This window comes from Acinonyx jubatus, chromosome B1 (genome assembly GCF_027475565.1).
Source record: "Acinonyx jubatus isolate Ajub_Pintada_27869175 chromosome B1, VMU_Ajub_asm_v1.0, whole genome shotgun sequence".
NCBI lineage: Eukaryota > Metazoa > Chordata > Mammalia > Carnivora > Felidae > Acinonyx > Acinonyx jubatus.
Window position 1 is genome coordinate 85,375,743 of NC_069382.1, and position 17,696 is coordinate 85,393,438.

Consider the following 17,696-nt stretch of genomic DNA (forward strand, 5'->3'; position numbering starts at 1 on the left):
TGAATGCCTAATGCTAAATCAGTGCCTGGCATATAGTAGCTACTCAACAAAAGGCAATTTTATTGTTAACATTAAACATGTCACTCCTAAGAGCCAAATTTATGGACAAAATTTTATTCTCCTTTTCCTCTTAAGTGAAAAACAAAGCTCAAAAATATGCTTAAGGCTTTTAATTGTAAGACTTTTGTGTAAAGCTTGAGAACTAAAACAGTTAAAACAGAAAACAGTGCTAAGTTCATATCAGATACTAACTTCATTGCTGATGTGAGTTATTTTATCAAACTCACAATACACATTTACTCAACAGCTAGTATATGCCATATATTAGGTATGTAGAAAGAATGTAAACATGAATAAAGTTAGTCTCTGCCTTTGACAAACTCATCTTGAGGACTGTAAGGCTTTATATGTAGCTATGCTACAGTGTGATAAGTTCAATATTTCGGAGAGAAGGTACCATTAGACTACAAAAGAGGAATGGCTTGGGGCTCCTGGGTGGCCCAGTCTATTAAGTGTCCTATTCTCGGTTTCAGCTCAGGTCATAATCTCATGGTTTGTGAGATCCAAGCCCTGTGTGGGGGTCTGTGCTGACAGTGCAGGGTCTGCTTGGGATTCTCTCTCTCTCTCTGCCCCTCCCCTGCTCTCTGCACCCCCCACCTTTTAAAATAAACAAACAAACAGACATTTAAAAAATCAAAGAAAGAATGGATCATTCTAATGAATGGCACGAGTGAAACCTCATAAGGTGTAGGTGTGGTTTGGATGAGTAGGGTTTGGATTTAGTCAGAGATGGAGGGTGAAGGGAATGCCAGCTCTAGGAAGAAGCACTAACAGAGAGTGGAAGTGACAGACCCTCAAGTTCAAAGGTGAGGCCTGGGCTGGCTACAGTGAAGTTCTACGGCGGGGATATACAGACATGAAAAGGCTGGAATAAAGGTGTTTAGGTCATGTTCTGAAGACTTCCAATAACTTATGAGAAGTTCCTACTTTAGTTAGGAGGTAATGGGAAACTACCGAAGGTACTTGAGCTTGATGATGACATCCGGTTAGAGTTTAGAAGAGACAGCTTTCTGGAAGTGTTGCAAAGTGCTGAAATAGGGTTAAGAAGTTCCATCAGTCAACAGTTAATATCTGAGAAGTCCTGACCAAGGGCAAGAGTGAGGACAGTCGTAGGGAATGCCTGGATTCGAGCATCATTTTGGAAGTTGAATCCGTAATGTTGGATGGGTATAGGTGAAGAATTGTTGACATTCAAAAATTCTTATTGTTTTTCTTAGAAAAGTCAGATATCCTGAATGGAAAGATTCAAGTATCATCAAATATAAAATGAGGGAGATGATAGTCCCTCAAAGATACCCCCTGGATCTTTGCACATATTTTGGGAGAGAACCCCTTGAAAAGGTATCTTTTTAAGATAGTAGGCCTGTATGTTGTGTGAAGGTTGTATCTATATGGATTGTGAGCCTGTTGTGTGTATCTGGACTGTGGGCCTGTGTGCTGTGTGAAGGTTGTATGTATCTGGAAGCGTGGGCCTGTATGTTGTGTGAGAGTTGTTCTAAGGTACATTTTCAGAAATGAAATCACTGGACTAAAGACTTACTTGCATTTGGTGAAGAAGCAGGCTGAGAACACGGAGGAGGAGAGAGGCAGCACCGAGATAGTTCGGAAAAGAAAAATGGATGGACTGATGCCACCTGATCTTGGGTGAGCCGGGAAGGGCTAGGGCTGTGACACAGAGGACCCGGTCACCTGGGGAAGGAGTGGGGCCACTGCTTCCTCTAAAGCCAACAAGAAGGTGGCAATGGTGGATGGAGGGATGGAAGCATTGTGAGGACCAAGAGATGCAAAGTGAGGGATTCAGATATTATCTATTCTCTCAGTGATTAACGGCCAAGGTGCTTGGCTAAGAATCAGTAGGGTTAGAAATGTGGTGGGGAGGGGAAAGGAAGGGCTTAAAAAACTCATTTTGGAGGCTAGAAAAGAGAATCTGTTGCGAGTGAAGTGAAATATTTTCAAGCAACAGTTAGTTGGGGCCCACCTGAGGTTGTAATGCGTGAATTTGTAGAACATCCGATATGCATGTAAATTGGGAATAGAAATAGGCTATCATTTTCAATCCTAGCCCATAAAGCCTTGAAAAGTAATTCAGGCTTCTCCTGAAGATCTCTTGAGAAGGTAGAGAGGGAGAAATTATATCGTACAACAGACAGTAAAATTTTCTAAAAATAAATTTTAGGTGTTTTTTTTTTTTTCCTCTTCAGTGTTACTTATTATGGCAGCTGCTACCCCATGTCTCTTTTCTCTTATAAAACCCCACCTCGCTTTGCTCTTGTCCTCATTTTCTGCTGTCCCTTCTTTCCCACTGCCTCCTGGAGCCTCTTAGATTTTTTACTTTACTTTTGAGGATCATTCCATGGCCTATTTTATAGAAATCAATTTTATCTTTCTGGACTTTGTCCAGATCCCTTCTCTATTCATTACCTTGATCATTTCAGCAAATGCCCGGGATCTCGCAAGCAGAGAATTCTCCTGAGAAGGCAGGACAGAGAGAGATTGTGGACAGTTAGTTTGTTAATATTTTTGCCTGTCATAGAGAAGTTCTCAGCAACTGTGGAGTAGCAACAGAAGCCTGGTATTTGAGTTGATCCAATGGGACATGATCAAACAACACAACTATTAAACACGTAATTATTTGAAGCTATAGAATCATATGTGATCATTATTCTATTCTAGTAATTATAATTGATGTATATGAATAAATCGGCCAACGGTACAGCCTATATGAACTACTTTATGTGACCTTTTTCTCGAATGTTTTCTTTACTATGCTTTTATTTTATATCACCTTCTCTGGCACATCTCTAGGCGTGTTACGGAATTTCCAGTATCTCAGACTGCTGAACTTTTACTTTACTCTCTAAACAGGTGTGCTTTGACTGATGGCCCTTGTTCCTTTGATCTTTGGGATGTTGCCCTTGACCACCCTTTCCCTGAATTGCTGTTTCCCCAGATCACAACATAGCTGGATAATTCTTATCCTTTAGATTCTAATTCACATATCACCTTGCCAGAGGGCCTTCTCTGACTAGCTTATCTAAAAGAATACCATCCTTTCTCCCAATCTGTTTAGTTTGATGGTTTATTTGTTTGCTGGTTATCGCATGTCTTTTCACTAGAATATAAACTCCATGAGGAAAGGAATCTTTCTTGTCTCATTTACCGCTGTAATCCCCACACAGTCTAGCCCTGCGTGGAGGACAAACATATTGCTATTTCACTGTGAATGTGATTTCAATTTGATGGATTCTTTATGGATGCTGAGGTTGTTTATTTGGTAGTTGTGACTTTCCTCAGGTGAGTTTTGATACTTTCTACATTAATATGCACATAAACTTACGTTCCTTTGGTTCCCCTTTTTAACTGAAAGCCAGTGGATAGATTTGTAGTTAATAACAACTTACAGTAACATTTGAAATTACTTTTTTAAAAAATTTATTTATTTTGAGAGAGAGAGAGAGAGAGAGAGAGAGAGAGAGAATAAGTGGGGGAGGGGCAGAAAGAGAAAGAGAAAGAAAATCCCAAGCAGGCTCTGTGCTGTCAGCCCAGAGCCCAACATGGGCCTCGATCCCACAAACTGTGAAATCATGACCTGAGCTGACCAAGAGTCTGATGCTTAACCGACTGAGCCACCCAGGTGTCCTTGAAGTGACTTTTATACTACTGCTATTAAAAAAGTTTTCCTTGAATTCTATGATTCTGTGATAATAGTCTTTAGTAAGGCAAAAAGCCTAGATATGATATCAACCAGGTAATTGTTTTGTAGGAGAAATATGACTCCAGAAGGGAAAACAGTTGAAGAGGGAAGGGCTCTAGAGAGGCAATTTGGAATGCCCACGTATGGAAAGTATGGGCACGCAAGCTGTCCTGTGACCACAGAGTTTAAAGGAGACCATATAGTAAAGAAGAGAAAAATATGCCAGTGAGGCACAAATCATGGAAAATAACCACCAAGTCTTATGGGAGATGTGAAAGACAGCAAGGAGATTCTTTTGGAGTTATGATAACATGAAAATAAATAATGAAGAATTTCCTGCTTATTATAGATGGTATGATACAAACTGAAGAAAGGCAGAAGGGAGAGACCGTTCAAATTCTATTTTGATTTTCTTTTCTCTCTCAAGGAGAATGTGCTAGACTGGGAAAACTAGAGCAAAAATATTTAACAGGTAGTTGCAACCCGAGGTAGAAGAAAAATAATTTGATAGTCTTGGACTACTCAAAAATAGAACCTTGAGTTTGATTATTTATTATTATTTACTATCCCAGGCCACTTAAAAAACCTAGCCCACGTAATAGTGGATTTTTGTTTTGGGTGATTATTTTAAAACCATGGAGAAATAAAGAAGATCCAAAAGATTAAACATGGGAAAATGACATCTGTATTTACAAAATGGGAAAACCCGTCAGAGATGTGGATGTTCAACACAGTTCTAGAAATACACCATGAAAGTAGGGAGATTCATGGCTAGTTGATATCTATTCCCAAAGAATTTTGTCTAATGAGTAACTCATTCACCTGGAAAGCAGTATTTAGAAACTTTCTAAAAGAGCTTTAAATCTGTTTAAATTTTGTTTAAAACCTGTCCTGAACATTAAAAAAAAGAACCTCTATGACTTGTATTAAGACATAGAAGTTTTGCTTATCAAATTTGTGGCTGACAGAACCTGGGAGAGACAGATAATATGATGGATGCGAATCATCATTCAAAATGGTTTTATCAGATTGGAAAGCTAGGCAGAACTCAACAAAGTAATATTTCAAGAGAATAAAAGGTTTTAAGGCTTAACACAAAAAGAGTTTTGTAAGTATCGTTGGGCAAACACACATGATGAAAACACCTGGGACACTCAGTCCGCTCCAACAAAAGGCAACGGAAGTTTGCATTTCATGCAGTTATGTAATGTAGATCAAAGTTGACAGTAATACCTGTGGTATCTGGAGTATTGCATCCACTTTAAGTGTGGCACTGACTAAACTGAATGAAAAGACAGAAGATAAAAGTCTTCTTCTAAATTGCATCCCGTGAGGAATAATTGGGGGGAACTCTGCACATTTAGCCAAGAGAAGAGAAGGCCTACTAGAACCTGAAGACTCTTTACCGACGTGTGAAAGGCTGTCCCGTGAAATATAGGGTAGTAGGTATGACTCCATAGACTGATAGCTTATGGCTATAATTAATGTAATATTTCAGTTCCCAGGAAGACTCATTACTTATGACTCCCTCGGCACATTTGCACCCCATTTTTGCTTCTTACGCCATTTTTAGGATATTGTCATCATACTGCCTCACACTGTATAGGGTTTTATAGGTGCGGAGCACATTATATTCATTTGATTTTTATAACGAATGTGGGAGATAGTGAGGGCATAGTTACAATTCCCATTTTCACAGAGAGAAATTGAGTATAAAGAAGGTGATGGTGCATTTTCTCCAAGGAGAGATGGCTCTTGAGCGATGGAAGTCTGGCCAGAATTTGGGATTTCTGATTCCTGGGGTTAGTGCTATTTCCACCAACATTTACTTCTTCTAAAAATAAAACCTTTCCATTTAGTTAGGACTTAGAACAGTATTTTATTTATTTATTTATTTATTTATTTATTTATTTATTTTTAATAATTTTTTTTTAACGTTTATTTATTTTTGAGACAGAGAGAGACAGAGCATGAGCAGGGGAGGGGCAGAGAGAGAGGGAGACACAGAATCTGAAACGGGCTCCAGGCTCTGAGCCGTCAGCACAGAGCCCGACGCGGGGCTTGAACTCACGGACCGTGAGATCATGACCTGAGCCGAAGTTGGCAGCTTAACCAACTGAGCCACCCAGGCGCCCCAGTATTTTATTATTATTATTATTATTATTTTTTTTTTACCAGAAAAATGATCAGTTCGTGCTCTTTCCAACAAGTCTTTCAGTTGGTTACCTTGGGCGTGTGGCATGGCAGACACCATTAACAGTTATTGATGGAGGTGACACAATGCCTTGGGTGAAATGTACAAGAAAACAATGAGATAGCATAGAATTAAAAAAACAAACAAACAAACAAACAAAAAAAACGGGAAAGTCTCCCTCTTAAAAAAAAAAAAAAATCCAGGTCAGTTTTGAGAGCAAAAAGAGCTTGAGAATGACTGAGTTAGCATATTTTTCCTATTACACACTTTTTGTTTCAGCCCCTTTTCCCTTCTTTCAGCAAATTGACCTCTTTTTAAAGATGAATCACTTTAGAGCATGTAAATCCTCTTAGAGCATGTAAACACTGTAGCAGAGATGGAGAGGAATGTTCAAGTTGTTGCCAGTTGCCTAGGTTTTATAAATTGTAACTCATGCTGTTGTCCAGTGTCCAAAATGTTCATAGTCACTTATACTGTGGTGGTGAAGAGGGTGGTCTCTGACATTTTGTTGGGTGATTGATCCCTCCAATTCCTACCTGTGTGACTGTGAGCAAGCTGCTTAACCCCTCCAAGTCACAGTTTCCTGATCTGTAGTATGGGTATGATAACGTTTCTAGAATAGAGATCTTGTGAAGATTAAATGAGATAACTCTTATAAGATGCCTCAACAGAGTAAGTGGTCTACACCTATTAGCTATTTTTATTGCTTGCTAGTTCTTTGAAATAAAAAACAAAGTGTTTTAAAAGTTTATTTTGAGAGAGCGAGAGAGTACAAGGAGGGGAGGCGCAGAGAGAGACCAGAGAGAATCCCAAGCAGGCTGTGCACTGTCAGCTTAAGACCTAAGAACTGTGAGATCATGAGGAGAGACGAATTCAAGAGTCTGACGCTTAACAAGCTAAGCCACCCCGGTGCCCCTAAATTTTTTTTTTTTTAATTTGAGTATAGTTGACACACAATGTTACATTAGTTTCAGGTGCACAGCAGAGCGATTTGACAAGTTTATACATTGTGTTACATTCACTACAAGTGTAACTACCGTCTGTCCTATTGTTTACTAGTTCTTGATTCAGATTGGGGCAACAGAGAGGAAAAATAATGATGAAGGAGTTTGCTCATTTTTTGTATGTGGGGATCCCGAAGACCGGTGATACTAGAGAGGCACTCTGGACCTGTCAGTTGGTGTTTGTTTATTTCTCTGGCACAGGCAGAACGTGCAAAGTTCACTTTGTGCATACTGTGGTTTGTGCACTCTGCGGAAGGAGCCCGACCACCAAGAGAAGTGCATATTCCTAATCCGTTTTGAAGCAGGGAGGGGTGGATTCCCCCGTTATGGGATTTCATAGCGACTTACTTTTCCAGAATGCCCTGATATTATTTATAACTTTATTTGTTCCTCATAAAAGGTAGGCTGGTGCAATGACTTAGATTTAAATAAAGGCAGAGCTGAAGACAGCCCTCTGTTCACTGACTCGCTAGAAAATCCGTCTCCACAGCGTTACCCAGGAACTTTTTCAAGTTATGAGCATTCTCATCATAGAGGAAACTATGAAAAACAGAGCTACCCTGAGTGCCATTGGTGAAAGCAGAGCAAGAACCATCCTGAAATGTCAGGTATTGGTGATGAAAAATTGTTCTGTTTTGTTTTACAATAGAGTTATACTTTAGACATGGCCTTTGTAAATGAGCTCCCAGCGCCGGTGACTGGTGAAATAGTTTTCCTCTGAATCGTGATTTTTCTGAGAGCAGACACTGATACCCAGGGATATGCTTGTTCTTTAGCTTCTGACGCAGTGACATGGTATAGTTTAGTCTTGGACCGGATCTTCCTTTTCCATTTGCACGGGCCCACCGCCATTGCTCCTTGGTTGTCTATGATCCGTGGGTACTCGCCTCGTGGGACAGTGAAACACCGTCCTCCAGAAGGCACCGGAGTTTAAAAGGTCGTAACAATGTGTGATGGAGTTTGTGTCCACGTGCTCGCACACTTCCTCGCTTTCCTAAATAAAATATGCGGAGCCCAATTTGAACACGTGCCAGGAAAGCCAGAATCCTTGGAAACCGAGGGAGCGTGTGGCACGTGTGTGGAGGGTGGTCTTGGGGTTCATTGGTTGGCACCCGTGGCAAGCCTGTGGCACAACTGGCCCCGCTTTGCTGAGGTTTGCTTTGACCATCTGTCTGTCTGTTCCTTTTTCTGCTGCTGCCCAGTCCTGTTGCTCAGGTTGCTAACTGCGTGACTATCTTTAGCAGTTTCTCCTTTCTAATTTGCTCTTTTCGATCACCTGTGGGTTTTTGAAGACAAGCGAGCATTTTAGAGCATAAAATACAGGACGCTGGGCACCAAATGAAGGCGCAGGAGGCCCTCCTACCTGCAAAACACTCGAGTTTCAGCATCCACGACTTGTTACATATCTTTTGATCATGAGGCTTATTTTCCCTTTTTCTGTTTCTCCTTCTGGCTTGTGAGTGTGTTTTGAATAACAGTTCCCTGGGTTTTTGAGAGGGGCCGTGTTCCTGTATTGCTGTCGCTTTGTGAGCTTTTGTTCACTGTCACTTTTTTTGTGTGGCTCTGTTAGAGAAGTTGTGGTTCTGTCTTGCGTTTTAGTTAAGTGTGTGTCTGATGTAAGCTATGGGTGCAGTATTGGTGGAATGAATGAACGTTTCTCCTATCCTGTGCCGTCTTAGATTGTGAATTCTTTCAACGGGGAGACCGTTTTATTCGTCCCTGCGTCTCCTCAGCGCCATGTACACGTTCCAGGTTTGCTGAGCGGCTGACTGAACAAAATTGTTAGACTACACAGTACTGGTGGCCATACATAACTCCCAAAGATTCCCAAACATGTTTTTACTGTAGAACTTCATCACTAACGGTAGAAAGATATAGGAGATAGGAGTAGGTGGAGAAGCATCACAAATGGGAGTGTTGATGGTAAAAAGAAAAATGTTAAATGCCTATTAAGTACTATTGAATATTCTAGAAATATTTCTCTTCTCTTCTCTTGAATCGGAAGGGTGGGGATGGTTGAGGCTGGAAATTTGGGGAGCAGAAGGAGTCTGGACTTGAGCTAAAAGGGAGCATGAAGTGGAAATAGATCTGACAGGTGGAGCCATCCTGGGACAGGGTAGACTCCAGGTCCCAGAAGAGTCACTGTTATGTCATTCCAGCCCATTTTTTTTCTTACCATCTGTAGCTGCTAGAGAATCGGAGGGTTTCACAAATCATTCTGTGTGAGTACTCGCTCTTTTTGGGAGTAACAGCTCTGTCTCATTTCCTAGGGCTATTGTACCAAACAAATTAGCACACATTTAGTGACTTAAAACAATGTAAATGTATTACCTTATAGACCTGTAGATGAGAAGTATAATCTGAGTCTCGCTGGGCTCTAATCAAGGCGTTGGTTGGGCTGCATTCCTCTGTGGAGACTCTGAGGGCAAATCTGTTTCTTTGCCTTTTCTAGCGTTCCAGACTTGTAGTCTCCTTCCATTTTCAGAGGCAACAATGGCGTATCAATTCTTTCACACATAGTATCATTTAGGCACGAGTCTTCTACCTACCTCTTCCACATTCAAAGGACACTTGTGTTTGCACAAGGTGTCCCCACCTACACAACCGACATGATGCCTTTAGATCAAGGTGGGCGGATGAGCAACTTTAATTCCAGAGTGCCATTTTGCCATGTAATGTTACGTATCATAGGTTCCGGGACTTAGGACACGAACATCTTTGGGGAGCCAATATCCTATCTGCCACCATCACCAAACAAAATCCAAAGAGCTGAAGGTAAGGAGAATTGACATAATTATAGATTGTGAGGATGGGGCAAAGGAGAGGACAGAGAGATTTGAGCATCTGGGTTTGGAGTAGGGCTCAAAAGTAATGTGACCCATTGTTGGAAAGTCAGAGAGCCAGTGATTAGCAGGCACGTGACCAGCAGATCAGGCTTACTTTCTTTTGTCTCTCAGATGCTGTAAAGCTACCTGCTGGCCATCCAACCCCCCCTTCCTTCCTTCCTTCCTTCCTTCCTTCCTTCCTTCCTTCCTTCCTTCCTTTCTTTCTCTTCCTTCCTTCCTTCCTTCCTTCCTTCCTTCCTTCCTTTCTTTTCCTTCCTTCCTTCCTTCCTTCCTTCCTTCCTTCCTTCCTTCCTTCCTTCCTTCCTTCCTTCCTTCTTTCTTGTTTATTTCATTTTGAGGGAGAGAGAGACAGAGTGCAAGCAGGGGAGGAGCAGAGAGGGAGGGAGACACAGATTCTGAAGCAGGCTCCAGGCTCTGAGCTGTCAGCGCAGGGCCCAACACTGGGCTCGAATTCATGAACTGCGAGATCATGACCTGAGCCGAAGTCAGACACTTACTCAACTGAACCACCCAGGCGTCCCCAGCCAAACTTTTCTAATGATTTGGGCGGAAAGAGTTCCAAGTGAGACGCAGCAGCATCTTGAAGTGAGAAGGTGGCATATTTTCGAGCAGGAATTTGAAATGAAAAAACCAAGGGTTTCTTATCCATAAACAATACCATTTACTTTGTTAATATTAAGGAGAAACTGAGAATTTCCGACAGGAGCTAACCAAAAGTGATTGGTGACGAATTGAGATACAGAACCTAAGAATCCTATCTCCCAGGATAGGAGCTGCTATCCAGGTATCATTCCACGATAAGTGGAAGAGAAGGAGTCACTTCCGCAGGCTTGATTCAAATAGAAGGATGAATTACAGTATAGATAGGGGCTGATGCAATGCCAGACCTCTCTCAGGAACTGTAGAGATTTCAGATCAATATGTAGTCAAAGAGTACATGGTGATGACTTTCTGAGAACTTGATCAATAAGTATACATCACCAAGATCAGAATTTATTTAAAATTATGAACAGCCTGGAAGGCTGCCAGTGCCTGAGTAATAACTCCAGGCAGTCCAAATGCATGCCAGCTTCCTCCGTTTGTATAAATTGCTGGAATCTCTCATGCCTGACCCCTCTGAAGTATCAGCTTTGTTATGTCAGTTTAGATATAGGTAAATTTCCTCTGGGCATTTATTAGCTTTATTAAAAAAGAGGCAATTGTCCAAAGGCCCCTGGGTGTATGCACCCAAAACATAAAATAAAAGAATGAAATTAAATACTCAGGCTGCCAAACACCTCATAAAATAGCCAGGCCAGTTCAGCCCACTGAGGCATGCCAGATTGGCAGGCCTGAGCTTGTGTTTTTTCCCCTGAAGGTTCACAAACCCTTCTGCAGTCTGGTTGGACCAAGAAATGAATTGCAAAGGCAAAGAACGTCAGTAACCTTGTTTTTGGGATTCGTATCTGGCATTCTTTATTAGAAGTAGAATGGCTGAAATTAATATATTTGAATGAGCCAGTGGGTAGGAGAAACCCTCAGAGGGAATCTGTTTCTTTATTAAAATGCATCCACCCAACATTCTCGGACTTAACGTACCCCTTCATGATACGCTTTCACCCCTCGACTTCTCCAAGCTGTCACTTTTACAAAGCCTGACACTATTCCCAGTCTGCCTTCTAAAACAAGTACGCAGAGACCATCCTGCTCTAAATCAGTGACTTCCAGCCCAGAATGATTCTGCACCACCCTCCACCCCCTCGGGGGACATTTGGAAATATCTGGAGCCATTTTTGGATGTCACAGTAGTGGGGAGCAGGGGAACTATGGGCATCTAGTACATAGAGGCCAGTGGGCATTGCCATATTTACCAAACTTCAGGTACCATCTACCGCGTTCACTATTTTTGTCAAACCCACAGAGCACCTGCATTATTTTTCACTGAACAGTTTTTCCCCCTAAAAAAAAATCTAAAAAAAAATTAAATATATTTAAGGAGAAACTTCGTATTGCTGTCATAACCAGAACGATAATCATAGCTACCATAAATGTAAAGCCACTGTGAAAGTACATACGATGAAGACAAAACAGATTGTTAAGTTACAAGTTGATACCTGATGGCTGCTATCTTTTGATAAAATGAGAGATTAGCAAGTTTTAAAGAAGTATGAAAGAGAAGCTCCAAACTGAGACCCTGTTTTTTGTTTTTGAAGTTTTTTTTTAAAGTTCATTTATTTATTTTGAATGAGAGAGAGCGAGAGCACAAGCGGGTGAGGGGCTGAGAGGCCATTAGCGCAGAGCCCAAAGGGGGGCTTGACCTCACGAACTGTGAGATCATGACCTGAGCCGAGATCAAGAGTTGGATGCTTAACCTACTGGGCCACCCAGGTGCCCCGGACTCTGTCCTTTGTTACGTACAATGGGTTCATGGATGGGAAACAAACAAACAAACAAAAAAACCCCAACCCCCCCAAAACAAAAAAAAACCCAAACCAGCTTTCTCATTTTGTGATTCATTGATATTTAGGTCCTTGTCTTACATCTATTTACTCCTGAAAACTATCTTCTACCTTAGTTAAGGCTATTGTGAATACATATCCTATATTTTAGGAAACACTCATACAAATACTCTTCTGCCTAGATTCTTGATTTTCTGTTAGGTTGCCACAGATTTGAACAACTGTTCCAGAGCTATTTTTAGGGTGTGGATTTCACAAGGATGCATCCAGGTAATAGCTACCTATGCCCAGGGCTGTTCCTCTGAATCCAAGAAAATCAGAGAAATCTTAGGTGGCAAAATAAAAACCTAGAGTCTGTTATTGCCGAAGAATGACAGATGCTCTCAAGGAGCTTTATTGCCCACTCCCACGCCATTAACAAGACCATCTCAAATGTACTCATAATCCTTTTTCGTAGAAGTGAAGTGAGCCTGCTTCAGAATGTTTGTTAATGTAATTATTCTGGTTCATCATATTCTAAAGAGAAGGACTAAATTCTTGGATATTTAACTGATTGCACATTAAGTGTTCCAGTGCACGTTGATGAGTCAGTATCATCATTCACAATATCTACTTTTGGTTCTATGTTGTTACATTGTGAACAATCCACAGGTAACATCGCCTTTGTAAAATGCAACATACACTGATGGGGTCTGATACTTTTACTGTCTATTTGCTCCTGGTGAATCTGCTGTACAATAAGGTATGCCACATCCTGGCTGCCTTGGCAAAAGGATGGAAAATTGTTAACAGGCACTTGAGGGTTTTGAGTTCCCACTTGCTGCCTGATGCCCTAAGTCGGAGTCTCTTAGTCCAGGAGACTGACATTGAGAATTTTCCCCCTTGGGGAAAAGCTGTTAATGTTTCACGTTAAGAGGGAGCTATGCCGCATTATGAAAACAGTCTGGGCTTGGCTGAATTTTTTTCTCTCCCTGGAATTGGTTTCTATCCCTATAATTATCTTCAAGCACTGCCATAAAAGCCCTCCAATCTTTACCTCATGTTGTACTTCCTTTGGGGCACTGATTCTGGACCCATGAACTTTTATACCAAGCCATAATTAGTAGAATTATATTTAATAATTCCCCCTCATTCTGAAGGGAGCAGAGGCAGCATTGAGCGAGTACAGCAGCAGATAATGAGGGCTACAGAGGTTCTCCCTGAATTGTATCATCACAGTTCAGCAAGCAATATGCTGCCACTGTCAGCCAGGATCAGCCTCAATGGCTCTGCCTTGGTGACAGTTAGAAGCAAGGGAGACACACACACTACCCCATGTTTTCCTCTCCTTTTGACTTGAAAAGCCACATACTTGAAAGAACGTGCACACTGCCGCCCTGTCCCACAGCTGCAGGATTTTTCTAGGTGTGGAACATGGCATTTCCACATTTCCTTCCTTCAATCAGGTGTTGCATTATCGATTCATTTTATCGGTGGGATTCGGGGCTCAATAAAAGATACGAGGTTTAGAGTAAGATGAATTAAACAAGATCTCAGTCACCTGTGAGTTTATTATGCCGCTCTTAGTGTTAGCATCATGTCTGTTACTCTGAATGCTTATTACAATCTATCTCTGTAGGAAATCAAGAGTATGAAATAATTTCCTCAACAGTAAAAATTATATGTTTAAGAGAGCTGATACTTCCGTTTCTCCATTCTCACAGCAAAAGGAACATATTTAGGTGCTTTTCTTCCTGTAAAAGCACCTATTTGTTCTAAAAGGATTCCAACTAAAATGGCTTTGCTTTTATTTTTTTAAATTTTTTTTCAACATTTATTTATTTTTGGGACAGAGAGAGACAGAGCATGAATGGGGGAGGGACAGAGAGAGAGGGAGACACAGAATCGGAAACAGGCTCCAGGCTCTGAGCCATCAGCCCAGAGCCTGACGCAGGGCTCGAACTCACGGACCGCGAGATCGTGACCTGGCTGAGGTCGGACGCTTACCCGACTGCGCCACCCAGGCGCCCTGGCTTTGCTTTTAGATTTAGAGGGTGTCCCACCCGACAGAAGCTCGGATGAAAGAAGAACATTTATGTGTAATCTCTGGCAGATAGTGAAACTGGTTCTCACATACAGCCATAAATTTGACTGCTGGAAAGGACCTTAAGGAACATTTAGTTCAGCCCCTTGTGGGTGGTAAATGGAGGCAACCACATGATATCTTCAAGACTGAAGTTAAAATTACTTTCTGAGGACGTTGGGAGAAGCAAAACAAAACGAACAACCAAAACCTGTAATAAATGTGACCATTCATTTATAGGAGCACTTGACCAAAAGAGATAATGTGTAAATGGGCAGCTGAAGACCAGTCCTTAAATCCGATTCTTCTTATATGAAGCGTGTGTAGTGTGGAATATTAAACCTAACACGTTGTATCGTGTCACAGACTGGGGTAGCACATGGGACCTGGGCAGCTTGTGACGGAGATAAAGAGGAGTTGAGGAATGTATCCACTATAGTTATAGCTGAAGTTAATAGGCCCACATAATGAGAAGATATAATACCACCTAGCGAGGGTCCAGAGGCAGAGCGGGCCTCAGACACAGGATCTCAGGCTCCAGGCCTCCTGTCTTCTCTTACCTTTCACTCTCTTCTCTAGGTGGCTTCATCCTGGGGCTAGACGCCAAGAAGGGTACAGCTGCCTCACATGAATATCTTACGGCAATTTTGTTTGTTTTCGGTGAAAACCAGGAAAAGTTAACCATGCCACAGGTTGGTCAGGTTATCCATAAATTGAGTGCAGTAGAAGTAAAAACTTGGAACCAAGATTTGCTGTGAAATGTCCCAAGATGTTGCGGCTAATCATAGGGAGGCTTCCTCTGAAGGAGTAATGTAGGCTCGAACCTAGTTTGTGGATTTTATTCTTATCCATGGGGTGCGGTGACGATCTGATGCTCCAAATGACATCTGGGATACAAGGGAAAATAAAATTCATCCAGTAGCTTTCTTTGGGGAATTAAGACAATGTCTTTTGCTATCCTGTGAACATTAGTCTTCCACTTTTTGTCTCAAGATGAGATGTATGTGATATTTGGTAGCAGGTAAGATACAGAGAGCTTGTAGAATATAAAGTGTGGCTTAGGGTCAAGGAGGGGATCTAAGTTTAAGTGAAAGATAATGACCTAGAACAAGTTCTTTAGAACATGATTTTCTCCAGATTCTCAGGTCAGGGACCTGTCTGAGCAGGATGAGAAATTCTGCGGAGCTTGTGTAAGAGCAGATTTCCAGCATGTGCTAATGGTTTACAAAAACTGAAATCTGTAGTGGCTGAGAAGATCAGTGGAGGGAGGTGCCTGATGCATGTTCGATATATTACCATTTTAGGCTTAGCAGAAGTGTGAATGAAACATGCTGGAGTTACAGAAATAGGGGCTGACAGAACTGGAAAGGAGCATAGGAGGGATGCTTCCTTTAAAAGGACAATACAAAAGAGGGAAGGAAGGTTAATTAACCAACAACTAAAAAAAAGTGTCAGGAAATGTAATGTTAGGAAAATGTAGTGTTAGGAAAGCTGAATTTCAGAAAGACAGAGAACAATCCAAATAAAGTTTGTAGAATAGGTACAAGTGAGAAGCCTGCTCCAAAGTAGCCTGAACCAAATGTTGAGTTAATCCAGACACACACACACACACACACACACACACACACAGACTGTTCCACTTTGCCCGGAGCAAGGACGGCGAGGTTGGGCAGTCACAACGCCTGGGGCAAATGGTTCAATGTTGATCTGATGACCAAATGGAATTCACAGGGCACAATTCTGAATTTTCTCCTCTCCATCCTATGAAGGTAATCAGTGTTGAAACTGAGAAGAGTGGGAAAATGCTGGGGGAAGAGGGAACTAAGAGACAGCAAGAGGATCTCTGTGCTAAATGAGTTTCAAGGTATTGACCCAGAGGACCCACATCCCACCATGCTGACCGTTCTTGAAGAAATGGTCATGGAGCATACTACTGGTGACCTCAGAGGAGGGGTTGCAGAAGAGGAAAAATGTGCTGACTTTTAGAAAGTGGGAAGACATGGGCTCTCAGGGCATCAGAGGGTAAACTCGATGTTAACCTCCAAACAGTTTTAGAGATGAACACATGGATGGGTGTCTCAGTTTGCCAAAAACAAGTGATGTTAAACTAACCTTGAATACCATTTGATAGAACTAAGGGAAGTAGATAAGAGAAATGCTATAGGCAAACCATTTTTTTATGTTTACTTATTTATTTTGAGAGAGAGAGAGAGAGAGAGAGAGAGAGAGAGAGAAGGGGAGGGGCATAGGGAGAGGGAGAGACAGAGAAGCCCAAGCAGGCTCCACACTATTAGCATGGAGCCCAGCGTGGGGTTCAAACTTACGAAACGTGAGTTCATGACTTGAGCCAAAATCAAGTGTTGGACACTTAACCAGCTGAGCCACCCAGGCACCTCCAGGCAAGCCATCTTAGAGGGTTTTTCAGGATACCCACTGCTAGTGGGCTGTAACCAGGAGATGAAAGAATTTTACCCCAAGAAATAGGATTAGTGGGTTAGCGTGTAAACCTGGAGGTAGTTATTTAGTGGCATCCTTCAAGATTCTGTTTCTTGGTTTTGTTTTCTTTTGCTTTTGTTTTCCTAACAACTTGGATTAGTACATAAAAAAAATGGTTGCCCAATATGCAAATGTCTTAACTTTGAGATTAGCAATACCAGATTCAGAATCTAAGATAGAATTATTGGTCTAAACGAGTAAGGTTTACTAATGGAATAAAAGTATCAAACGTAAAAAGAAAAAAAAAAGGTCATAAACAGGAGAGTGAAAAAAATGGTGTTTATAAATTTATTACCAAGAATACAAACCAAATCAAAGAAAACCTGGGATTTTATTTGACAGTAAGGTAAATGCAAGCCTTGTGTTGCGGATCTTGAATATTGACCCACAAAGGGTCAGTGAATGTGACTGGTTGGACTAACTCTATAATGTTATGCTTAATCCTCAGCACACATTTTCATGGGGAGTTGACATATCTCATAGGCTACAACAAGCAAGAGAAAGCCAGAGTGTGAAAACCATGTAGATGAAGAACAGTGTGTTTGTTTAGTCATTATCTTGGCAAGCATTTATCGAGTGTCTGATATGTGCCAGTTACTGTGCTAGGCATAAGTTAATACATATTGCTTGCGGGCTAAGGAAAGCATCAGGGCAGCTGACATGTAGGCCAACAACAAAGTACACAGGTCCCAAGGGGAGGGGACAGCACAGAGAAGGGGTTATCCCTTGGGTACATCCTTTTTTTTTTAAGTTTATTTATTTTGAGAAAGAGAGAGAGAGAGCATGAGTAGGGGAGGGGCAAAGAGAGAGGGAGAGAGAATCCCAAGCAGGTTCTGTGCTATCAGCACAGAGCCTGACTCAGGACTCGATCCCACGAACTGTGAGATCATGACCTGAGCTGA

General features: G+C 41.6%; 1 long non-coding RNA gene across 1 annotated transcript in view; it reads left to right on the top strand.

Annotated features, from left to right (window-relative positions):
* The first annotated feature begins 6,137 nt into the window (after nucleotides 1-6,137).
* Nucleotides 6,138-17,696, top strand: part of LOC128314456 (uncharacterized) — a 125,445-nt gene continuing 113,886 nt past the window's right edge. The window contains exon 1 of the long non-coding RNA XR_008296117.1: nucleotides 6,138-9,727. This is a non-coding gene — a long non-coding RNA (uncharacterized LOC128314456). The remainder of the gene's footprint in view (nucleotides 9,728-17,696) is intronic.